Source organism: Lissotriton helveticus, chromosome 12, assembly GCF_964261635.1.
Source record: "Lissotriton helveticus chromosome 12, aLisHel1.1, whole genome shotgun sequence".
In the NCBI taxonomy this organism is placed as follows: domain Eukaryota; kingdom Metazoa; phylum Chordata; class Amphibia; order Caudata; family Salamandridae; genus Lissotriton; species Lissotriton helveticus.
In genome coordinates this window covers 499,041,932-499,068,866 of record NC_136073.1, presented here as the reverse complement: position 1 = coordinate 499,068,866, position 26,935 = coordinate 499,041,932, and positions in this window count along the sequence as shown.

Below are 26,935 nucleotides of genomic sequence, written 5' to 3'. Positions count from 1 at the left end.
AATATGGAGGGCCCTGTCTGTATCCACCCACCCTGCCCTGTCCCTGTCCATGCCCCACGTATGACCATACTCCTGCGGTGTCCGAGTGAATAGGTGGTGGAAAAAAGAACGATAGAGGTCTAACTTCTATCGTTGTCCCTTGATTAGGGTTGAAGTTATTTTGCTCCCAAGAGCAAATATACTCCACCGTGCAGGGATCTCTAAAATTAACCAAAACACAATCTCCTGCGACTGTTTTTGGGGTATGTCCCACCCAGGATACCCTGCGCACCATCATGATGTTACTTCGCATGTGATAGGGTAGGGGTCTATTTGTATTGAGCCAGTGTACTACTTTGTTTTTTAAACAGATAAATGGCTCATGGCTAGAGTTTATCAGTTCGGGCACTCCCATTAGAACTATAACATACGGGTTTGATTGTGGAGGCGAAAATACCGGTTTCGCCCGCCTGGGGATTCCATCAAAGGTGTCCCTTTCGCCAGCTTTAAGTTGTAATGAAGGCGGCGTAGATTCTTTGCCCTCAGAACTAGAAGTATGTTGTGAGGTTATGGGACCTTTTACTACCTTTGGGAGACTTAAGCTGGGTTGCGCCACTGATCGCGTGTGTTGCTGTATAGGCTGTACATCGGGTGCCACAATTGCTTTTTGTGTACCCGTTAAATTGTTTTTGGGCTTCCCACCCGCCTTATTGCTCTTTACCTCTACCTCCAACTTAATAGGCTGTTTTTCTATTCCAAAAAGTCTCTCTTCCAAAGGGGCGAGTAAGGATTTTAATAAGGACACCAAGTTATTTAAAAGGGAGTCCTCATCAAATCCCTCTGAACCTGATCTACCCCGTATGTTATTTATGATATTGTCTGCACTAATTCCTGGTGTCGCGTCCTGACTTAAGCCTACGAGACCAGTGCCTTCAACGCTGGAATGTTGATTGTTAAAAACAGCCACTAGTTTTGCAGCAGATGTTGTTGCATTTTGATCCAAACCCTTAGTGGATTTAGATTTTTTACTACTTGCAGCAACAGGCACTGGCTGTTTCCTTTTTGGTATTGCCCCTTCCTTTCTTCCTCGTAGTTGTCTAGTATTTCCTGAATTTTGGGGACTGTCCTCTACTGCCTCTGCTATCACTTTCATAACTTCTAGATCTATTAGTGGATCCACTGTTATGTGTGTATTGGGAGCTGGCAGGGCGCAGAAAGAACCCTGCGAGCTGGGTGGACTACGCATGAGCACCTCGATGTCAGTGGTATTTGCTCTATTAGTGGATTCCGATGTGAGTGTATTGGCCAGGTGACGCATAGAAGACCTTTTTGCAAATGCCAGATCCTGCGACACCCGCCTTTCCATCAAAATTATCCCCTGATCTATTACAGAGTTCGTTCTAGTAATAAAACTAACTAGGGTACCTAATAACAATGGCCCGTCAACAGTCCAAAGTTTACCAGGGCACGATATGCCAGGAGTTAGAGGGGGGGCCCAGTCCAGTCTCGATCGGTCTCAAACGGGCTACAACGGGCCCGCCCTAGGCCCGGGCTTCGCCTGGCTCGTCCCGCGGTGCGTGTCCAGGTGGTGATTTAAAGCACCTGGGGCAGGGCGGTGCAGGAAGGAGTGTCTGTGCCCCTGTGCCTTCTGGGCTTAGTAGTCCGCCCTTCCCGAAGATAGCACCACAGTTAACACAAACAAGCGTTTCCCGCGGAGCGGGAAACGCGAGAAGTGGTGGGGGGTGCGTGGTTCACCTCCGTGTCGTGGCCCCCGTTTCTGCTGCTGCAAAGCCTCGCGCTGCCAAAGGATTTTCACCCGCATGGCACGTCCAGGTGGTGATTTAAAGCACCTGGGGCAGGGCGGTGCAGGAAGGAGTGTCTGTGCCCCTGTGCCTTCTGGGCTTGGTAGTCCACCCTTCCCGAAGATAGAAGCACAGTTAACACAAACGAGTGTTTCGAATCGCGAGAAGTGGTGGGGGGTACGTGGTTCACCTCTGTGTCGTGGCCCCCGTTTCTGCTGCTGTAAAGCCTCCCACTGCCAAACGATTTTAGTACATATATAAAAATACATATTAATTTAAAAAGAGGAGAACATGTAAAAATATCGTTATCATCAGATATTAAAACTAGCAGCATAAATGTTATCAAAATACATGTCACCGCAGCTTTCAGCACCCACGTAGAGGCTAATGGGGGATTGGCTCCCCGCCAGGCTGGCTTTCGCCCCAGGCACTCGACAGAATCAGTTGTGGTTGCGGTCCTGGACAACCTCAGGAAGGGTATGGATAATAACAAACATCAGGTGCTGGTACTCCTCGATCTCTCTGCCGCCTTTGACACGGTTGACCACACCATCCTATTGTCCCGTGTCAAGGCGGCTGGAATTGAGGGTTCAGCCCTGATCTGGCTGTCCTCCTTCCTGAGGGACCGCACCCAGGCGGTTCGGCTAGGAGACCTCACGACCACTTCACTCCCTGTCACCTGTGGTGTTCCCCAGGGTTCCTCTCTTTCCCCTCTACTCTTCAATCTGTACATCTCTCCTCTTATTTTTGCTCTTCAGCAGCTGGAGGTCACCGTGTACAATTACGCCGATGACCTCCAGCTCATCTTTGATCTGTCCTCTTCTTCCCTCTCTGTTTCTAACTTTCAGTCTTCTATGACATTTATCAGGGATTGGATGAACCACAACCATCTCAAATTGAACCCGGATAAAACCGAGTTGGTTCTCACCGGTGGTTCTTCCAGTCCCTGGAATTCTCTCTTTTGGCCCCCCATTCTTGGTCCCCCCACCCCACCCCCTCAACTTCGGTCAAAACACTGGGTGTTAAAGTGAACAACCAGCTCACCCTTCATTCACAAATCAGTTCTGTAGTTTCCTCCTGCTTCCTCACTCTCCGCACCATCCGCACTGTCTCCCGTTTTTTTTCCCCTCAGGCACTCAAGCAGATCATGGCCGCACTGGTGATATCGCGGCTGGATTATGCCAATGCCCTTTACAACGGCATTCCGGCATACAGCATGCGGAGGCTCCAGATGGTCCAGAACCAGGCGGCCCGGCTGGTTTTTGGTCTCCCGCGATATCATCACTCTACACCGCTCCTTAGGGAGCTTCATTGGCTTCCCGTCAAGGAACGCTCCCTCTTCAAGACCGGCTGCATGGTCTTCCAGGCCCGCAAAGGCACTGCCCCGGCCTTTATTTCCTCGCTAATAAAAGAATATGTTCCCACCAGAGAGCTCCGCTCTTCCTCCAAATCTCTCCTCCAAATCCCACGTTTCAAACGGAAAAAATGGGGCGGAACCAACTTTTCTACCTTAGCCCCTACATTTTGGAACTCCCTTCCTGATCACCTTCGCTTTGCCACGCACTATCTCTCTTTTCGGAAAGATCTTAAAACGTTTCTTTTCAAACAGGCCTTCCCCGTGTAATCTTCCTTTTTTTCTCGACAGGTTGACTTTGCCTCTGTTGCCGACTCCCATACTAGCGCCAAGAAACCGTACGGTGCACGCTGCGCTTTATAAATGTTTTAAATTAGAAATTAGAAATTAGAAATTAGATTAACAAAGTCAGTCTGAAGGGAGACACCTGTAAATACATATCGAATTCAGTACTGTGATTGGGAAATAGGATATGAAGGTGGTAAACTTTCAGAACAGCATAGGGAATAGATCTTAACCTAGACAGTCGCATCCTTTGTTCCACAGCAGTTCTGCTTCAAGTTTTTCCTGTGCCTGATGCAGAGTTTAAAAAATTGTGCAATATTTTTAGTCATACACTATGCATCCAAAAATTGTAAGGCAAGAAAAGCCGGTCGGCAATGTCTGAGACCTAAGATCTTTAAAATAGGTTTTATCCAGCGACTCCTAAATTCTTTATAGAATTTACAAAACAATACAACATGTATAGATGACTGCACAGAATAATCGTCGCAGGGCAGGTTAACGCTGTTTTCACCCATTCGTTCATTTTTGGGAAGGATATTAAATGGTGGAAGATGTTCAGTCTGAACCGGGTCAAGTCAAACCTATCATAGGTGCTTAAATTATATGTCAGATATGGTTGGATAGTTAAGGTCGTCTGAATCAATAAGTTCTGTTGGACTGAGCATTTATTTGCTTCCCCCAAAAGCCTTAGCCCTTCCAGGTGGCTCATGCATTGTTTCTTAAACACTCTCCTGGTAAACTGTGCTATCAAAGTTGGATTCTGATAATACTTCTCAAGCCCCAGATCAAAAAGATTTTTTTTTACATAAAGCGAAGAATGAAGTTGGGAGAGTGTAATGGTTAGTAAAGGCTGCAGTAAAGAATTGCATAATTTCATTGACCTTATCTTGCTCATTTTTCTAATCAACAATTTGTTAACCTCATGGCTGCTGGAGCGATTCCCCTGCAGTGCTGGGCCATAATAAAAACGGGAGTGCTCATGACGATCTCAGCTCGTCATGAGCACCTGAGAGGTATATGCCATGACGAGCTGAGCTCGTCATGAGCACCATAGGGGTTAAAGAAGAGTAAACAAAAACAATACAATCTACTTCCAATCAATGCCCACTGATAGCCGCACTTGAACAAAACCGCTTTTCAAGCTTACTATGTGTAAACTAAACAAGCAAAAATACATAGTGGTTACCATGTGTGGTATGGTATTATATTCCCATCTCAAGGTTATGATGACATTTACAAAGTACTCAGCCTTCAGCCTGTTGATTTATAATGCCACACGAACCATTAGTGGAGAAGCGTGGCTCAGTGGTTAGAGGCGGCAGACCCGCAAGCTGAGATCGACCGTGCACCAGGGTTCGATTCCCTGCCTCGGCGGGTCTCTAGCTCAAAATTCCATGGACTCGATAATTCTCGCTCTGGTGCCTACTCAACTCACGGGGTCACACTCTGCGACTCTGGGCAATAGCTTGCTTAATCTCCACTACGGCCCCTCGCGGCGGGATGCCTGGCTTTCACCTTGTGGACACCCTGCCGGGGTTTCTCACAGGGGAATACCAGGACGGGTTCCCTAAGCAAGCGCCGGGACGCTTACGGGCAGCTGTGCGCTTTACAAGTCCAGCACATTTACATTTACACATTTACATTTACATTCGATGGCCTCATCAGACCATATAACATGGTTACCCACTATTTATCCTATATCTATGTTTATTTGCAGTTTATTACGGGTTACAAATCCAAGTGCTTCAATAGACTGCTATGTAGTCATAGCAATATGCTTAAATGTTTCTTCTTTAATTGCTAAACTGGCACTTGTAGAAAACATAAATACATACATGCATACATATTACCTACTGGCGGTCGCCAGTAGGTATATATAGTTAGGATTTTTTCTCTATGGGATTTTTGAAAATTCTATGTCTAATAACTTTGGCGTTTGTGGACGGAATTGGCTGAAATTTTCAGGAAAATGGCACATTTTGTTTCTGAGCAGCCCTTGAAAATTTGGGGGGGGGTTCGTCAAGGGGGGGCCGAGAAAAAGGGGGGGTCCCAAAACGTGTTTTTAACATTGAGTTTTCCATAGGGCGGTTGGCCTCACTTTTAGCCCGAACGGCTGAATGGATTTGCACGAAACTTGGCAAAACTGTAGGGACTGGTAGCCCGATGTGCCTTTGCTAGGTCTCAATATATGTGCTCCAGTGGATTTTGAGAAATTAACGTTCAAAAAAAGATATATATCTGTAACAGCGGACCGGGCAGCGCTCCGGTTCGCGGACTTTTCGCGGTACGGAGCTTTGTGAAGCGAAGCTGATTGGTTCTCCGGCGTCTGTGAACATTCCAAACAGTCCGTAGCGGCCGCCATCTTGTCTCTCGGTAGGATCAAGAGACAAGAGGAGGCCAAAGCGAAGGGGCAAATGACCATAAGGGGGCATAATAGATCCTCGCTGACCCCCTAGGTTTGATGTGGAGGTTTTAAAAGGGCCCCGCGGGGCAAAAAAAAAAAATAATAATAATAATCGAACGGCTGAATGGATTTGCACGAAACTTGGTAAAATATTAGGGACTGGTAGCCCGATGTGCCTTTGCTAGGTCTCAATATATGTGCTCCAGTGGATTTTGAGAAATTAACGTTCAAAAAAAGATATATATCTGTAACAGCGCTCCGCTTCGCGTAACGGAGGTTTGCGAAGCTGATTGGTTCTCCGGCGTCTGTAAACATTGCAAACAGTCCGTAGCGGCCGCCATCTTGTCTCTCGGTAGGATCGAGAGACAAGAGGAGGCCAAAGCGAAGGGGCAAATGACCATAAGGGGGCATAGTAGATCCTCCTTGACCTCTTAGGTTTGATGTGGAGGTTTTAAAAGGGCCCCGCGCGGCAAAAAAAAATTTAAGACGTTATGTATCGTCTATAAGGCACTTCACCATCAAGCCCCTCAATTCTTGTGCGACCACCTTGTCCCGTACATTCCCAATCGAATGCTACGTTCTGCAGGACATAATGACCTGGTAGTGCCACGGACTAGATTGGTCAATTGGGGAGACAGACGTTTCCTAGCTGCCGCCCCAAGATTGTGGAACACGCTTCCACAGATAATAAGATCAAGCCCAAATTTACTGTCCTTCAGGAAGAAAGTAAAAACCTGGCTATTCAACCTCTGAAAACCTGTATAGATCAAATAGGAGGGTAACACAGTACAGCGCCGAGATGCCTGCGGGCAGTTGTTCGCGCTTAATAAATGCCAAAATAAATAAAAATAAAATAAATAATAATAATAATCGAACGGCTGAATGGATTTGCACGAAACTTGGCAAAATTGTAGGGACTGGTAGCTCGATGTGCCTTTGCTAAGTCTCAATATATGTGCTTCAGTGGATTTTGAGAAATTAACGTTCAAAAACAAGATATATATCTGTAACAGCGCTCCGCTTCGCGGAGATAAAATTATATCTGTATTACCTAGCTGTTGCTAACACCAGTTAGCGACGGCTAGTAGGAGATAGCGACCATCTTGGGCCCCACTTTGCATGTGAGTGATATTTATCACTAATGACATGCAAAGTGGGCATGCCAAGATGTTAGCGACTGGAAACAGTCGCTAACATCGCTATCTCCTATTATCAACTTTTGGAAATATTCGCGAAAAGCGCGAATATCTCCAAAAGCTAGCACCTGCCCTGAGCAGTTCTTAGCCATGTTATCCAATGGGAGGTGGATAACATGGCTAAGAGCATTAGCTCGGTAATGCATGAATATTGCTGAGTTTTCAGCGATATTAATGCATTGCGGTCGTTTTTTATCGTATTTGCGATAAACCTTGATAATAGCAAGGTTTATCTGCGATAATTTCTGACGATGCTTAGCGGTAAAAAAATCGTTGCTAAGCATCGTTAGGGATAAATATCTCTTAACTTTGGTAATATGCCCCAACGTCTGTTAACGTTCGATTCGAAGGAAATCAGGAAGTGTTGAAAAACATTGTCTGCGCCATCTTGCCTTTTTTCAAATGCCACACTTTTGTCGTGCACGGCAGTCATTTTAGATGCCTTGACCAGACCCACTGTGTGCACGCTGTCGATCCTTAGCATGGCTGCCCACCCTCGCAAGCATCTCCCCCAGGCAGTGGTCACCCCCGCTCTCTGTCTTATGCATGGGTAATAAACCACCCCCATCTGCGCTGCTCTTCCCTGAGAATCACACCCTGTGCCCACCCGACACCTCCCTTTCGCCCTATTCACTACCGCACCCTCTGACACTCCTTTTCCTCTGTGTCCGATTGTCCAGGCCGGTCCTAGGGTATCAGCTAGCCCTGCAGATGTAGTTTATGGCCCCAGCTGTAAAGAATCACCCCTCTTCAAAGGAGTTATAGTAGATCAAGGCCCACACTCGATGAGATCCGTCACAGCAGACGCGTTCCTATTATCTGAAAACCATCCTGTATTGTGATTGGGGAGGGGACCGAGCCTGAAGCGGAAGATTCCAGGGATGACTCTTTGTACATCAAAGTTTTTACAATTATGTGTCACATAAAAAATATATAGCACTCCAACAAAGTAGTAAGATTATAAAACTTTAATAACTTATAAATATATACAAGAAAACAAAAACAGTAATAACATATAAACATTTTTAGGGAAAAACAACGAAGTAGCGGTCGGCTGTGCGAATAGTCCCAACGCAGCACAACGTCCAGATTTCTGGCGTGGGGCGTCGCGGGGGGTGGGTCATCAGTAGCAAACTGTTGTGCGAATAGTTCCAAGGCAGCAGAACGATGGCACCAAGGTGATGTCCAGTAAGTTGCCGCACTGGTTTTGGTATCCTACAATGCTGCTCCGAATAACGGCGTGGGGCGCCCCGGGGGAGGCGGCGTGAACGGGCCTCTCCAGGTGGAGTCTCGTCTGTTGTAGTGGGGCGCCCCTTTACCATTTCAGTTGCCATTCCGTCCGCTTTTGGTCCACTGTGTCAAAAGCCGCAATTCAGCTGAGTTGCGCCCACTCTTGCGGTGCAGCGATAGGCGGCTGTCACAGGACTCTCAAAATGGCGGCAGGCTGTTTCCTTTTTGGGCCTGGTCCACTGAAATGGCCCTGGGACACCTTGGAAATTGGACGCTTGTCTGCTAGGTCTTGGACCCCATTCTCGAAAGCGTCCCCTCCGCCTTGAGGATTCATCAAAAGTTTTGGGGGCCCCCGACTCCTGTAGGCTTCTGGTGGGGAGCGGCTGCCATGATTGCTCGCGGAATGACCACGACGGAGCTACGAGATGGTGGTGCTCTCATGCTGACGCCAGCTTCAGTCTGAAACATCCAGAAACAAGGTGGGGCTTTCATCGTTTGGGGAAAAAAAAAAGTTTTCATCCAATGAAAAGTGTTGTTTTTAGGTCATATGATCAAGCCTTCCATCATTAGGAAACCAAAAGTAAAATGAACCAATGAAAAGTTTTATAAACAAGTCACATGACCTGTTATGCGGCATAGGGTATAAAATGCGGAGAAAATACGTTGGCACGTGAGGCGGCGTCAGTAGCGGACCGATGTGCGAATAGGCCGAAGGCAACACAACGCGCCAAGATCCGGATGGCACCGAGGTGGCGTCCAGCAAGTTGCAGCACTGGTGTGGCCATCCTACAATGCTGAAAGTCGGTGTGGGGCGCCCCGTTGGCCTGTGAGTTTGCGTCAGTAGCGGACCGATGTGCGAATAGGCCGAAGGCAGCACAACGCGCCAAGATCCGGATGGCACCGAGGTGGTGTCTAGTAAGTTGCCGCACTGGTGTGGCCATCCTACAATGTTGAAAGTCGGCGTGGGGCGCCCCGTTGGCCTGTGAGATGGCGTCAGTAGCGGACCGATGTGCGAATGGGGCCAAAGGCAGCGCAACAATATTTTCTGACTAGAAGACACCACAAGGCGCTGAGATGCCAAGATTCGGATGGCACCGAGGTGGTGTCTAGCAAGTTGTGGTACTGGTGTGGCCATCCTACAATGGTAAAAGTCGGCGTGGGGCGCCCTGTTGGCCTGTGAGATGGTGTCAGTTGCGGACCGATGTGCGAATGGGGCCAAAGGCAGCGCAACAATATTTTCTGTATGGAAGATACCACTAGGCGTTGAGATGCCAGGATCCGGATGGCACCGAGGTGATGTCTAGCAAGTTGCTGTACTGGTGTGGTCATCCTACAATGCTGAAACTCGGCGTGGGGCGCCCCATTAGCCTGTGAGATGGCGTCAGTAGCGGACCGATGTGTGAATAGGCCGGAACCAGCACAAGGCGCCAAGATCCGGATGTCACCGTGGTGGTTTCATAGTTGAGAGGCACTTCATCTGCAGTGGGGCGCCGAGATCCGGATGGCACCGAGGTGATGTCTAGCAAGTTGCTGTACTGGTGTGGTCATCCTACAATGCTGAAACTCGGCGTGGGGCGCCCCATTAGCCTGTGAGATGGCGTCAGTAGCGGACCGATGTGTGAATGGGGCAAAGGTAGCGCAAGAATATTTTCTGAATAGAAGACACCACAAGGCGCTGAGATGCCAAGATCCGGATGGCACCGAGGTGGTGTCTAGCAAGTTGTGGCACTGGTGTGGCCATCCTACAATGGTAAAAGTCGGCGTGGGGCGCCCTGTTGGCCTGTGAGATGGTGTCAGTAGCGTACCGATGTGCGAATGGGGCCAAAGGCAGCGCAACAATATTTTCTGACTAGAAGACACCACAAGGCGCTGAGATGCCAAGATCCGGATGGCACCGAGGTGATGTCTAGAAAGTTGCTGTACTGGTGTGGCCATCCTACAATGCTGAAACTCGGCGTGGGGTGCTCCATTAGCCTGTGAGATGGCGTCAGTAGCGGACCGATGTGCGAATGGGGCCAAAGGCAGCGCAACAATATTTTTGGAATAGAAGAGACCACAAGGCGCTGAGATTCGGTTAGCACCGAGGTGGTGTCTAGCAAGCTATGCAGCTGAGTTGCGTGCGCACTTGCGGCGAATAGGTCGAAGGCAGCACAACAATGTTTTCTGAATAGAAGACACCACAAGGCGCTGAGATTCGGTTACCACCGAGGTGATGTCTAGCAAGTTGCCGCACTGGTGTGGCCATCCTACAATACTGCTCCGAATAACGGCGTGGGGTGCCCGAAGGGGGGGGGGGAGGCGGCGCGAACGGGTCTTCCTAGGTGGAGGCTCGTCTGCTGTAGTGGGGCGCCCCTTTACCGTTTCAGTTGCCATTCAGCTGAGTTTCGGCTGCTCTTGATGCTAAAGCGACAGGCGGCTGCCACAGGACTCTCAAAATGGCGGCCTGTTCTTTGGATTTGGGCCTGGTCCACTAAAATGGCCCTGGGACACCTTAGAACTCGGACGCTCGATTTTTTTTTCCTTTCCTGTACATGCAAAAAAAGGTAAATGCCCGGTACGTTACACGCTTCATCTGCCACGATGAACTCTCCAGAGGAACCGAAAAAAAATATAGTTATGGTAACTATACCATGCATCGTCATATGGAGAGGTGGCACCAATTAATTATAGTGCTGCATAAAAGAGAGATTTGGAGGAGAACCCCTGACCTGCTAGTACATTCATCAAAGAAGTGGCACTGACAGCATCAGAGGCAAGGGAAACGGTCCCAAATATTTAGAAGAACTTTGGAAAGATTAAAATGACATGTTTAGATTGTGGCAAATTAATTTCATGTGGACAGATGAGTGTTACTCTAATAAATACAGCATATGAACATCATCATAGTCGATGGTTGGTAGAGACATTTTGACTATATCCTGGACCTGCCCGTCCTCGCCCAAAATGGCGCCGGAATAAATGGGACTCGTAACTCCTTGTTGTGTACTGGTTGCAGAACCTTGAAATCACGAGATACGTATGCAGTTTTGAAGCACATGGCGGGCGGGGACGAGAATTGATTGAATATTTCGACATCCCTATTGATATTAAGTTCTGATGTGTTATTGATTACTGTACTATTGAAAGTTCGAATTAACGTCACCCATGGTACTTGCCCGCAAATGTATATCTAGATAATTTTATTGTAACTGGCCCTGTCGTATTTTAATTATAAAATGTACGTCCACCGATTCCGTAACTGTTAGACACCTTAGTTCTTGCAACCTAATGGCCCGCCCGTTACGTTCCTCTACAGTGTAAATGTCTACTCATCATATACGATTACAGTTTGCTCCGTGGCCGGCCCACGTGGTTATAGGCTCGTATTTGTATAATGAAATTTTCACAATAAAGGTTTTTAAAAGAAAACATGGTAGTAGTATATACATTGGTAAAGTTTTTAATAATAGTCACTGTTTTAGAATCATTAAAAGGCAAGTGAAATAAAGCAGACCAATTACATGAAGGGTAAAAGGTATAATACGAAGGAACGCAGTAAAGATAAATGGTCAAGGGCTGTTGTGTTTTCTACTCCTGCAACATAAAGTGATCGATAAGAATCTCATATTCAGGCGTATCGGCGACTAAGACAGCAGGTCGACCCTCTTTTGCTCAACGGCTCCGTCATGGGACGAAGAAACGCTCTTTTTCTCGAAAAAAGAATATATTTTACTTGCAGGACAGTTGTAAATTTTCCGGGAAAGTACATTAGCCTGGAACATTATAACATATATTTAAGAAAAAATAATGTTCGGAAGTAATAAAAAGCGTAATTTTTAGGTCATATGACCAAGCCTTTCATCATTAGAATAAGAAAAGTAAAATGAACCAATGAAAAGTTTTATTAACAAGTCACATGACTTGTTATGCTTACGTTACGCGCTGCGCGCCCCGGATGACTTCCGGATGCGCTAACGCGGCGCGTCATATGACGCATTACGCGACAACGCAGGTCCAGAATATAGTCAAAATGTCTCCACCAACCAGCGGTCGGAACACAACCCCTTTCAGCAGGCTAAATAGTTCTGTTAAATGACAACAGAAGGGACAGGCAACAAGAACCATCAGTCAAAGAGGGGAGGGCTAGTTCTTCTCTACCGGGTTACATTGGGGCGCTACCGGAACTGATCGAATTGGTAGTCTACAGTGTTTCTGGATGTTTCAGACTGAAGCTGGGGTTAGCATGAGAGCACCACCATTTCGTAGCTCCGTCGTGGCCATTCCGCAACCAATCATGGCAGCCGCTCTTTATCGTTATTTTGGGCGGGGTGGGTGGCGGAGCCGAGCTGTTTTGCAGCCATGATTGTGTGGAGTTCAGTTCATCTCACTAGTTTTGTATTTGTCATGAGGGGTTGTTCCTAATGTTTCTATTTTAGCGAGGTCAAAAAGAGATCCCATTAGTGGCCTACTGATTTTGCTCGATTCATTTTCTTTTTTTTTTACACGATTTTTCGTTATCTGCAAAGACTAAACAGAGTATTGCGACTCTGTGTTTGTTTGTAAATAGAGAATGAACCAAAGAGAACCAATTCTAAAACAGTAAATACTTGGATAACAATCAATCAAATGGAGAGAGAAGCAGGCACGACGTATTACAACGGGGGCAAAGGCCTGCGTTAACTACCCTTCACTATGTGCAAAGAGAGAGTACTCCTAATAGAAATGAGGGGGGGGCACCATTCAAAGCAGATCAGTGTGCATAAACACGAAAATGTTTTCACTTACCACGTACTTGACATTCGACAGCTTATGATATTTGCTATTAAAAAACCATTGAAATTCACTGAAAAAACCATAGGTTATAGACCATATATAGTTAGGAATTAGCATTTACAAAACCTTGAAAATTCACTGAAAAAACCATAGGTTATAGACCATATATAGTTAGGAATTAGCATTTAAAAAACCTTATTTTACTCACACAAAACCATTGAAATTCCATATATAGTTAGTTGCACTAACTATATATCGCGCACCCGCAATCCACTGCTGATGATGTCACATATTACATCATTCATGACATGGTCAGTGACATCACTGATGACATCACTGATGACATCTCAAATGACATCACTGATGACATCACTGATGACATCTCAAATGACATCACTGATAACATCTCAAATGACATCACTGATGACATCTCAAATGACATCACTGATGACATCACTGATGACATCTCATTTGACATCAATGACCACATCACTGATGATATCATTCATGTGACAATACAATGCATCTCCTCACACTTTAATATAACCTCTGTTACACCCAGTGTTAAATACAGAGTATAATTTTTGAAACCATTGACACACCAATACTAGTTACTACATACGCACTCAGTGATTCCTATGTTTACACACACATTCACTCATTTACCCATACAATCATTCATACATACAATCACTCATCTTTACAACACTATCATATGCACTCATACACCTATACAGACTCTCACCCTCTGTCACTCATCCATGGAGTTACTCACACACCTAGTCAGTCCTGTAAATAATCAATCACACTTCCATTTTCTAATCTATACAGTTAAACATAGAGCACCTTACATTTTGAAACATATACTAACACATACTTACTCTCTTATACAATCATTGATACAAGTACACATTGATCTGCACAGAGTCACACACCTCCCAGCCAGCCACACACACACTCAGTCTCCCATACAAATACTTGGGCAATCAATCAATAACCCATATAGTTACTCATATAGCTACTGACCAACACATGCAGCAGTTTACAGAACAACAGACATAATGATGCACAAATTAAGACAGTTTAGTCACTAACCCATGCACTCAGTGAGACACATTTAATCACTCACTCATACAGTCAGTCACGCACCTACTAAATCCTTCATCCAGACACTTCTACATCTACTCATTCTTCAATATGTAAAACATATTTAAACTTTTCAGAAACACACAGTCACTGGATGATGTCATCAGTGATGTCATTTGAGATGTCATCAGTGATGTCATCAGTGATGTCACTGACCATGTCATGAATGATGTAATATGTGACATCATCAGCAGTGGATTGCGGGTGCGCGATATATAGTTAGTGCAACTAACTATATATGGAATTTCAATGGTTTTGTGTGAGTAAAATAAGGTTTTTTAAATGCTAATTCCTAACTATATATGGTCTATAACCTATGGTTTTTTCAGTGAATATATATATATATATATATATATATAAAACAACCTATTTTTGATACAAACCCAGACTGGAGTCCATTTGTGGTATGTCATTGAATGGCTGTATATGGTCATAAATGCTTAACCAATAACACTCTGAGGATTAGCCTTGTCTGCTCGCGCCATGCAACCTAGAGGGTGAGCAGGGGTTATTTTTAAGAGTAAGTCCCTTGCCCTGACTAGAGGAGAGGGTCCTGTTTGTCAAAAGTACTTACCTGTGCCAACCAGAGACCCCCAAACAGCTTCACATTTGTTGTATATCTTCACACTGCAATGAGCTATTTCTGGGGGTTTTATACAAAAAGATAGCCATGATGGTGCTGGAAGAAACACAAGCATGTAGTTTGTGAGGGTGCTCAAAGAAGAGACCAAAGCGGAACATGTGCCTGAAAAACTTTAGGCAAAATGTTATTATTTTTTATGATGATGATGATTATTATTGTTGTTGTTATTGTTATTATTATTATTAAGCTCTTCACTGCGGTGGATATTCTGCCGCGGTGCTGAAAGAAACGACACTTGCGCAGTTCGGACGGTCCCTGGCCGTCCTCAGCACATGCCATTGTGATGTTGGACGGCCGGGGGCCGTCCGACACACCGAAGAGGTTAACTCCTTCGGTGCTCATGACGGCCGTCATGAATCACAGACGTGTGCTCATGACAGCCGGGAGCCGCCAGAAACTTTCTGCTCCGCCCACTCGCGGTTAATTCCCCGCCTGTGCAGAAGAATGAATCAGTGGGCAGATTTCTGATGGCTCTCGGCCATCATGAGCACATGCCCACCGTGAGTACCGGAGCGCCACGCCCAACCCCGCCCCCCTCTCACAGCGGCGAAATTGTTATTGCTGTTGTTTTTATTATTATTAGTATTATTAGTATTATTAGTATTATTAGTATTATTATTATTATTATTCGAAGCTCTTGCACAGAGTTGTGTAAACACCCCTGCAAAGAAAGGGTTCGTTTTCTCAGCAAAGAGATTTTTGCCCCCACATTTCAACGATCAAGCGGTTAGATATATTAAAATCATACTAATAAAACGTGTTTGCCCACTAAATTGCACCCAGAGGTTCAATAAGAAGAAATATCTCATAGTGCGAGACGTTTGTCTGTATGTTTTTGTCTCTTTTGCTTCCGTGCACAGCAAAGCTTATAAAAGGCATTCAATTAGTACAACCAGGCCGCTTGGATCGGACGGAGCCGCACTTCTGAAATGTTCTGGTTTTTGTTCCCTTTGTCAGTTCAGTTTTTGACAAAAATCCCTTAGTGTTAGCGTCCTTGTCCCAAAGGGAGCGCGTCAGTCTGTGCATAGCTAGAGGTCAGCTTGTTCAGTGAGGATGAATCACGTCATGTTTATGAATGCGATTTAATGGCTCCATCAAGTGTTTACCAGCGGCACGCGCGTCAGCAAAGCAACTGCGTGTTACAGGAGAGATGACACGATTACAAGCAATAACAAACTGCCTCGGACTCGCACAAGATCTCTCGACCAGATACAGAATGTATCGATCCACCGCAGTCTGCATCGAACTGCATCCTGGGATTTGATTTTACAGTTCAATTTAATTTAATATACCCAGGTCCCAAAGGCTGTGCATTATGGCTTACACAGTTTTACCCTCCGCGGACACGGACGCTGTAAAATTGTAGCTAGATCTGAGCACGCTTTCTTTTATTTCTATTAACACTGTAAATGTAGCATCACATTCATTCCTACTCGTGTTCTCACGTATTACCTCCAGGGCACAGTATTTGCAAGGCTCAGTCGAGGGGAGTTATTAAACCACCATTTCACGTGCACTTGTTTAATGGCACCAGCATTTTATTTCAATTAACCTATAGTGATTACAGGGCATCCACGGAGATAAAATCAACTGTGATCAATCTGAGAACGTGCCAAGGTTTGTTATGGTATTATTATTATTAGTATAGAGTTTGCAGGAGACCTGCAAAGAACCATCAGGGAATTGTGTACAGGCCCTTTGATAAATTCAACAAAACAAAAAAAGTACAGGATATATTATATATTTATTATGCACTAACCTAGAGTATAGTAAATGGATAACAAGTGTAGTAATACTTATTAATGCATTAGTATTACATTTGAAAGCAGTCCTTAAATAAGTTCCAAGTAGATTTGTTTACAGCACGGCTACCACGTCCACTCGAGTGAAATCGAGATGCAACTGGCATTCACTCAGAGGGATCACAGGCAGGAACATTCCATACGAATATAGAACCTAGAACAATTGTAAACAGGGCGCATGCCAGTAAGAAGAATATGAACCAGGGAAAGGGAAGATAGGAAGATATATAAAGATACATGCAGAATGCAACAATTAGGTAAGGCAAATAAAGGTAAACTAAAACAACAAAAATAGTCATTACATTATGGAAAATCACTGTCACTAATTATACATAGTGTTCTGCTATAGTGAGAACTGTGGCCCAACTACCCCACCAACCTTCTCCTACAATGTATTTCAGAGCACTGCCTGCCCATTATTCTCCGCTGGCCCAAAGAGCAGTGCTCATTTTGTCATTCACATATAGTTATTGCAAGATTATCTAATTTCGTGTATCAGTATTGGGGACACCTCGTCGACCTTGCTCTTCCTGTGTTGGATTTTACAGGGACTCACCACCACTTCTTGCGGAACCCGCTTTGCGGGTCCCGCTGCGGCGTGTCAGCCGCCCGAGTGCAGAGCTGTGGAAATTACCTGCGAGGGACTGGGTGAGTGCAGGGCTGCGAGCGGCGGGACAGGACTACGTCTCCCAGCAGTCCTGTTAACCCGCGCCACCTGCCACCTGGCCGCTCTCCCTGCAAGCCCCGCCCCACTTACAGCCTGAAAAAGCCTCTGTGTGCCTCGCTGCCCTGGGACACCTCGTCGACCTTGCTCTTCCTGTGTTGGATCTTACAGGGACTCACCACCACTTCTTGCGGAACCCACTTCACGGGTCCCGCTGCGGCGTGTCAGCCGCCCGAGTGCAGAGCTGTGGAAATTACCTGCGAGGGACTGGGTGAGTGCAGGGCTGCGAGCGGCGGGACAGGACTACGTCTCCCAGCAGTCCTGTTAACCCGCGCCACCTGCCACCTGGCCGCTCTCCCTGCAAGCCCCGCCCCACTTACAGCCTGAAAAAGCCTCTGTGTGCCTCGCTGCCCTGGGACACCTCGTCGACCTTGCTCTTCCTGTGTTGGATCTTACAGGGACTCACCACCACTTCTTGCGGAACCCGCTTCGCGGGTCCCGCTGCGGCGTGTCAGCCGCCCGAGTGCAGAGCTGTGGAAATTACCTGCGAGGGACTGGGTGAGTGCAGGGCTGCGAGCGGCGGGACAGGACTACGTCTCCCAGCAGTCCTGTTAACCCGCGCCACCTGCCACCTGGCCGCTCTCCCTGCAAGCCCCGCCCCACTTACAGCCTGAAAAAGCCTCTGTGTGCCTCGCTGCCCTGGGACACCTCGTCGACCTTGCTTTTCCTGTGTTGGATTTTACAGGGACTCATCACCACTTCTTGCGGAACCCGCTGCGCGGGTCCCGCTGCGGCGTGTCAGCCGCCCGAGTGCAGAGCTGTGGAAATTACCTGCGAGGGACTGGGTGAGTGCAGGACTGCGAGCAGCGGGACAGGACTACGTCTCCCAGCAGTCCTGTTAACCCGCGCCACCTGCCACCTTGCCGCTCTCCCTGCAAGCCCCGCCCCACTTACAGCCTAACTCTCCCTCTACAAATTTGAACAGTAACCCCCGCGTCGCGGGAGCGCGCGGGAGCGCCCGGGGGAAGCCCGGGACAAGGGCGGGACCGTCTGTGGCCGTCAGGGGCCTAAGGAGGCTGGGCTGGGCCCACTCTCTTTCATCTGCAGTATTTCTGTTTTATTTTTGACCCTAGTTGGATTGTGATATAGGTCCTGGTCATGCCTTCACCAGCCCCAGGTGGAACTCCTGTGAAGGTGGGGGGAGGTAACACCGGGACTCTGGACAGTTATTTTAAATCGGCGAAGGGTGATGGGGGAAAAGATAGCTCCTTGGAGAAGCGTAGGGCAGAGCGCCGTCGCTCTATTGAACATATGAAAAATAGACCCCCTAGTGACATAATTCCTTATTCTATCTCCCAAGAGGAAAGTCCCCTAATTGGTAGCCAGGATTTGCTATCCCAAGAAGGCGTCCCCCTATTATTACGGGATAGCACTTCTAACCCCGGCCCATGCCCTGACCAGACCAGGGACGGCATCCTACCCTCAATTGCCAGCACTATGGCTGTCGATTTAGTCACCCAAACGCCCCCTGCAGCTAAAAACAGGAAAAATAAGCCAAGGCAAATCGTTGTGGCAGAGGTGCATGTCCCACCTCCAAACAAGCGTAGAAGGAAGCTGAGGGGTGGGCACGGGAAGACCAAGATTCCCCATTCCGACTTTGGGAAAATACACAAGTCTGTACCTACGTCTGACAGGTCTATAGTCAATGTTCACAAAGTTACCCCCCCTAAGGGTACTAATACCACTATCGCTGCTTCTACCAGCGATCGTGGGGTCAATCCACTTAATATATTACCCCCTGTTACTTCCCTGGGGAACATAGAATTTCTACTCAGATCACTCCTACTGCCCATTAGCGAGAGTTTAAAGAAAGTAGAAACCAGGCTTACCATCTTAGAGGCAACTCTAACCAGCCTGAAAACCTCGGCTAGTAAACAGAGTAGATCCATCGAGTCCAATCCACCATCAGGGACCTTCACCAACATCCAAAATGTTCCCACCAATACGGGACCCCCTTTGGGTGCCGATGCCGCCCCTCGTCTGCAGCCACTCATGGCCAATCCAGTTGCAAACCCATCTAATAACTCTAACATCTTACCTCCACAGACAGTAGGCCCTGCTTTCCACAGTATAAATCCTGGTATAATTCCTGGGGTCTCACCCAATGCTGGTATTGCTCCCTTATTCCTTGGCAAGCCCGCTCCCAGACCACGGAGACCCGACTTGCCGCCGGAGGCCAATAGCCTTACGGTGGTTTTGGCGGGTGCTCCCCCTCTCGAAATCGGCAAAAGCGAGAATTTCCAATCACTTAAGAGGAAAATCATTAAATGGTAATATTGGAACAGACCTCTCCCAGCCCATTTCAACAACGAGATTATTATGGTGAGAAGGGTACCATGGTTGGGGAAGACGAGAAAAACAATAATAGGGGACTGCATTATGGTGACCTTCCGAGACCCTGGGACAGTATCACATATTTGCGCTGGGTCAAATAGATCTCTGGATTCCACCACACAGACTCTCCCAGTCTCTTTCTTCTTTCCCCCTTTTAGCATGCACCATGATTTGCCGCAAGGTATTGGACAAGAGTCGAACGGAGATCCAGATACAGGGGATATCCTCCACGCCCAGCCTACCGACTTCCGGAAACACCTTTTTTGGACTACAATCGTTTTAATTGCCTGAGTGGACTGGAAGGGGTTGATTGACTGTCCTCAAACCCTGACCTTAATCCTATGACCTCGGACAATGCTTCCAGTGAACCTTCTGATCCAACTGGACTTACCATCGACAATGGTCCTGATGTAGTAATTGGAGTAGTATCTGGCATTGGTTCCCCTCTCACTCCTACCCCTGCAATCTTCCCCGCTGTTGGTCCGGCGCACTTGAGACTAATCTGGTGGAATGTGGCCGGCCTAGCTAACAAGCTGGACATTCAAGACTGGGTAACATACATTGAGTCTGGGGATGTTTGCATGTTTCAGGAGACCTGGTCTAGGGAAGAACATAGGCACCAGGGCTACCTGTCATTTTCCATCCCGGCCAGGTTGGAGGGTAAGGGCCGCCCTTCAGGTGGACTTACTACCTGGGTGGCATCCCACCTAGGTTGCCAGGCTTCACGTTTACCGGTGCCGTCAGATGACATCCTAGTGGTTCAATTGGTATGGCCGAATCTAGCGAAACTTGTCCTGATAAATATCTACTCCAGGCCTGTGGGAGTTTCGAGAGAATCTTCCACTATAGATGAGCTTTCAGTCTATTTATCTGAAATGCCAAGAGATATACCCTATGTATTGGGAGGGGACCTAAATTCGCATTTCGAGCCGCTGGCTGGTCTCTTAGAGGGATTCCCTACGGGAGAAGAGTCCATATGGTCAGTGCCCTCTGTAGTAGCACCTCCCCCGAAGGCATGGACACCTGTAGCACTGCAGATCACTGCCCTCACCCTAAAGCATGGAATTAGAGCCTGCAATGGGCGTATTAAGTCAGATGTACCGAGCAAAACTACGTACAACAGAGTGGGAAGAGAGTCCCGCTTGGACTACGCCCTTGTACAGATAGTGAATTGGTCTTCTATTCTGGACTTTAGGGTCACTGAGAGACTAGATAGTGACCACAACGCCCTTGAACTCGATCTTATCTACCCCGGTCTACAAGCCTCTATAACAACTAAGGAGGAGAACAAACCTGAACTTCTACTGGGTAACAACAGGAGAAGAGTCAGGTGGGAAAAACTAGCTACGAGCCAAGTGAAACTCCCGAGGCTCTATGCAGGACTAATCCCTATTATTGAAAAAGTGGGAGATCTAGTGAATGGGGTAGGTATTAAAGATTCCCATGATAAACTATATCAGGCTCATGAGGACCTCATAAAGGGAGCGGCCTCTGAGCTCTTTAGCAAGGTTCAGAATTCGAGGAGGGGACAGCAACACAAACTGTCATGGTACAATACAGCCTGTAGGAAGGCAAAGGGAGAACTTCTTAAAAGTATTAAGGAGAGACAAGGAGGAGAGAGGATACGAGAAAATAGACGGGAATACAAAAAATTAGTCGCCCATGCTAAAATCGAATGGGAGGAGAACCAATGGGAGGAGCTTACTAGTTCCCTCGCAACAAGAGACCATCAAACGTTTTGGAGAGTAGTAAATGGGGGGTCGGGGAGCCTTCACTCGGCAATAGAGCCAAACATTGCAGCAGGGGTGTGGCAGGCACACTTCAAGTCTCTCTACAGTTCCGAGCTGGGAGAAACCATGAATGATATAGGCAACGGACTGGCTGAGTATGACGGGGATCTGATCTCAGTGGGGGAGGTCAAGGTAGCAATAGCAGGACTGGCATCGGGAAAGGCGCCAGGGCTTGATAGCCTCCCTGGGGACCTGTTCAAGCAGGAGCCCGTTGTTTGGGCCCCCTACCTTGCTGCTGTGTTCAATGGAGTTCTGCAAGGCATGGAAATCCTGAGTACTTGGCTGGGGGCAGAGGTGGTTCCTATATTTAAGAAGGGCTCGCCCCTGCTCCCAGCCAACTACAGACCCATCAGCTTAATTGACGTGCCACAGAAGTAGTTTGGCAGGATACTGTTGAACCGGCTCCAGGACTGGGTGGAAGAGACGGGCGCCCTCAGCCCGTACCAGGCGGGCTTTAGGAAGGGAGTCTCCACAGTGGACCAGGTTTTTCGCCTGAACATCATCTATTGGAGGGTAGCGATATTCGAAGGTGGCAGCTTATACACAATATTTGTGGATCTGAGGGCCGCCTTCGACCTAGTGCCGAGAGGGAAACTCTGGAGTGTTCTGGCCGAGATGGGGGTTCCCCCGGATATTCTGATAATTTTACAGAGACTGCACCATAACAACTACGCCCGGGTCAGGTGCGGGAAACTTGGGGAACTGACGGACAGATTCTCCGTTGACAGGGGGGTTAGGCAGGGTTGTGTACTGGCACCGACCCTGTTCTGCCTCTTTGTCAACGGGGTAATCGCCCATCTTAACGGCACTGAAAACACTGATGCCCCGAGGTTGGGCGGCAGCAGGGTGCCTGCAATCATGTTTGCTGATGACACCCTGCTGCTGTCCAAAACCCCCATGGGGATACAGAGGATCCTTGACTCTTTTGTGGCTTTCTGCACTGATAGGGGATTGGAAATCAATGCTGCAAAAACTAAGTTTATGGTTCTGAACCCAACCCCAAGATTACGCCTGAATCCCCTACTGGGATCATCACGTTTAGAGAGAGTCTCCACCTTTGAATACCTTGGTGTAACGTTGAATGAAACCATGTCCTGGGGAACACACCAGACCAGGGCTAATCTTAAATTAGTGCAGACCACAGGGGGCATTGCTCGGATGTTGAAAAGTTCCACATATCGTCCATTGGGGCCACTTATTCAGATCTACAAGGCACAGGCCAGGGGGGCCATTATGTATGGGGCGGAACTGTGGAGTCACATATCCTCCCGCAGTTTGTCTGTCACTGAGAATAACTTCATTAGACAGATAGTTGCACTCCCGTCTAGTACTCCGCTCCTCCCTTTGAGGATGGATTTGGGACTGAGACCAATAGCAGATGAGCTGGCGGAGGCTATGGAGTAGTGAAGAACTTTCTACTTACAGGGCGGAGCTGAGGGAGTTTTTAACCCACCCCAAAGCTTTGCAGATCCCGTGGATAAAATATATTCAAAAATCTTGTATGAAACTAGGGCTCCCCGATTTGTGGCTTGATCCAGCGAATGCTTCAATAAAGATCCCACGAAAAGCTCTGGCCACTGCTTATCATAAGCAGAAATTAGCTATGGCCTTGGACTCTCAGGGTGAGGGGTCATTAACATCTGCATTTACGCAATGCAAGGATTCATATAGGCTGGAGAGGGTACTGGATGCTATGTCCCCCGTGCAGGCCAGGAAGCTATTTCTCCAATGGAGATATGGCACATTACCTCTGCGATCCTATATTAGCTCCTGGTCAACACTGCCCTCTACCAAGCAATGCCCGGCATGTGCTTGTGAGGAGGAAAGTGATCTACATGTGGTCTTGTTCTGCCCAACTTACAAGGCCGCAAGGAAATATTGGCTCCTACCACTCATTAGAAACCTTGGTTGTCGGGAGTACCTCCCCATGTATAGAATTCTAAAAACTGATCTTTCGGGTCCAATTGTGTTTGCATTGGCTAAATTTCTTGTAAATGTCTGGCATACTCGCACCCGTATTTTAAAGTCGCAGGTTCCCATATAATTTTTAGTTCAAACAATTTTAAATGTATGGTCTTTTATCCGTTTTCACTCTAGTTGCATTTAATTTTTAGGGTGGAACGATTTTACTCTGTACAATATGCATTTGTTGTTTTCTTCTGATGATTTTATAATGTTTCAAATGTGTACTTATTTTATATCTTTGATGGTCAAACCGGCCGAAATAAAGATTGAGAATAGAATGTATCAGTATGTTCCCTTGCTTGTAACATTTGGGGTGTATATAAGGGTGCCAAAAGAAAAACTTGTGAAATGGCAGACCTTATTCTCAAGATTTGCTTATGAATTCACTGTTTGGAAAAAAACATGTTCAGATATGTACGTTGGAAAACTATATGTGAAAACTAAATGGTGAGGATCCCCTCTTCCCAATACGCCTGTAAGAAACTGCCTCTTTTTGCATGATCATCCCATATAATACTCTTGGACTGATGCTGCTGTATTTCTGACTCTGTGCACAGGAGTATTCACACCAGGCCTCAGCGCATCTGCTCTGACCCCCTAAGACATGTAGAAATTAGGTATACTCATCAATGACATATTAAGTTACATATAGGTTCTTAGTATATGCAACAAAGTGTATCCAGGGCCTATAAGGAAAATGTCACCAGTCGACTGTTGCACCAATCATGTCACCCACTACACTGACAGTGCAAACATGACTGCAGGCCTATTGCTGTAGCCTTTCTTTGCAGTTGTATTACTGCAACTTCGACCTGTCAAAGTAGCCACCTTTGACATGACTAAACCATCCTTTTAAATATTAATTAGGGCCTGAATGTGAGTTTGGCGGTTCTGGAGTTGGCTCCCATGCCAACGCCGCACTCCAGGACCATCAAACTTTAGAGTAATCTTGTGGTCTGGCGAGCTTTCCTTTGGCGTTACCACAGTGGTGCTTAGTAAATAGGCACCGCAACGGAAACGCCAAAGTCTGTTCCTGCACCGCATGGACTGTAAAGTCCATGCCTTGCAGGAAAGGGGGTGACTGCTCACAGGGGGACACAACATGTGCCTCCTTCCAGGCACCCCTTGGCCCTGAGACAATAGGGGGCCTTGTAAGTCCCCCTTTGTTTCCTAATCACCCCAGCTTTCATGGTGGCCTCACCACCATGAAAATGTGGTGGTGAGGAAACTCTGAATATGCACTGCGGTATAACAGGGGCACCATTAGCATATTAGTGCCTCTGAGAGGCGTGCCACTTCCGTGGGATCCATGATCTCCAGTGGTTGTGGTGGTCCTGTGGTAGTCCCACTGCCATATTCATAATACACTGGGTTGACCACCAATCTAGTGGTCCAGGGACCGTCACCATGGGTTTGGTTGTCTGATGGACTGCCAAACTCTTAATTTTGCCTTAACTCACCCCTAGGATTCAGTAGCTGTAAGGCAGGGTATAAGGTATTTAAAAGTAAGAGATGATAAAGCCTAATGTTAGCCATCTCCTTACAGGGAAAAGGGCTAAAAAGCTATTTTCAATGTAGCAGTGTTAACGTGTATAGGATAGCATTGGGCTACAATATTACATTTACTAATGTTATCATCGCCAAGGGAACAGCTACAATGTTCATTCTTAGACTAGTCAAAATATGTGTTACACACCCAACTACATGGTAGAGGCCTAATAAATATTTCAGAGAAGGGATTATTAGAAAGTAAACTGTTCCATTCAATTCAATTCAAAATAGCTTTATTCGACAGCATGTGTCACAAAAGCATCGAATAACATATAAAATAATATAGAACCTGTACAATAAAAAGAGAAAAAGAGCATGTAATACAGAGGGTTATTTAAAAGTCTCATAAGATAGAATTAATAGCAGCATATTTGGTTAAAAAACATTAAACAAGTATAAAAGAGAATTCATTCTGGGGCACTATGTACATGTAGGGGACAAGTCAGTTGTAGTGAGCAGTGTATAGCAATGTGTATGTTGCTAGTGCCATCTATATCATAATTAATATTTTGAGAGTTACATTGCAGACCAATATAGTATCTAGTTTAAACACATATAATACGTTGTGTATCTACATTAGGGTCACACCTTGCATGGCTCTATTTCTGATTAGCCAGGTTTGGCCTAAGAACTTGGCCACTGCGCATGAAAATAGGACACTGTGTTCGGATTTGAGAATGCGCAGAGCAGACCGGAAGTCGCGGGTGCCCATGTCGCTACATATTGGTTTTATCCACTTGCTCCTAGCTGTAGCGTATGTGGGGCAAGCAAAGAAGACATGGGTAATGCAATCGACCAACGCTCCGCAGCTCGGACAGAGCTCTGACATGTTCTCGGCTGTATGCCACTTTGCCTTGCTTAAACAAGAGAAACTCTTCTGTCAATCTACCCAACATCGGCTTGCATAATTCTTGCCTGTCAAACCAGTCCCAATAGTATCTCTTAAGTTCCACTTTACACGGCGGAGTCTGGGTATCCCATTAATCTTTAAGGCCAAGTTGCATCATTGCTTTCTTCACATATGATAGCCACTTGACCTTATGGTTCACATCCAGATTCATTACCTACGTTAGGTCTAAGGCGTAGTTGGTAAGCTCTTCGGTACGCCGTAGGCAAGCCCAGAAGAGTAAAGGTCGTAGCCTGGCTATAGCTCCAAACGGACACCTACACATGCCGTACATTAATGGTGTTAAAGGGGTGTTTTGTGGGAGCGTCACCAAATCCCTCAGAAATGTGTGCTCTGACCTACTTATTTCGTGCACATTTTCGAACCTCCATAGCTCGGCTCCATACAGAGCTGAGCTAACTGCTTTTGCTTCATAGACTGCAAGCGCAGGGGCAGCAGCAGGCCTACTATATGAGGAGCGATGTTCTTTTCTTATTACCCCAGTCACACGTCTATAGTTCAAAAGCATTTTGGCTCTATGGGGCCTCCAGAGCATTAGTAAGAAATTGTTCCTGAAGGATTTAGGAAGGTTTAAAGCCATAAGCTTTGTCTTTGTAGGGATCATAACTAAGCCCTGAGCATCGCAGAAGGATTGATACCTATTCAACAATTTTTGTAGCCCAACTGGAGTCTTTGCCACCAACAAAGTAGCGTCGTAGAACAGGAGTGTTGGCACTTTGTCACCCAGTAAGATAGGCGCGTCGGCTGGGTCCTCCTGGAGAAACTTCACCACCCCGTTCACATACAAGGAGAACAGGGGGGAGCCATCACGCAACCCTGGCGCACTCCCTTGGCAACAGGAATCTGCTCCGTTAGCTGCCCTTGGACACCCCATCTCACTTGAGCATAAGTACCTTAGTGGAGACGTATTAATACATTAAGAATTAATTGTGGGATAGCCATATCATTTAAAATCTGCCACAATTTGGTCCTCAGTGCCAGGTCAAACGCTGTTTTGAGGTCAATAAATGCCATATAGAGACTACCTTTGCCAATTGCAACAACTTTCCAATATATGAGCATTAGCCTAAA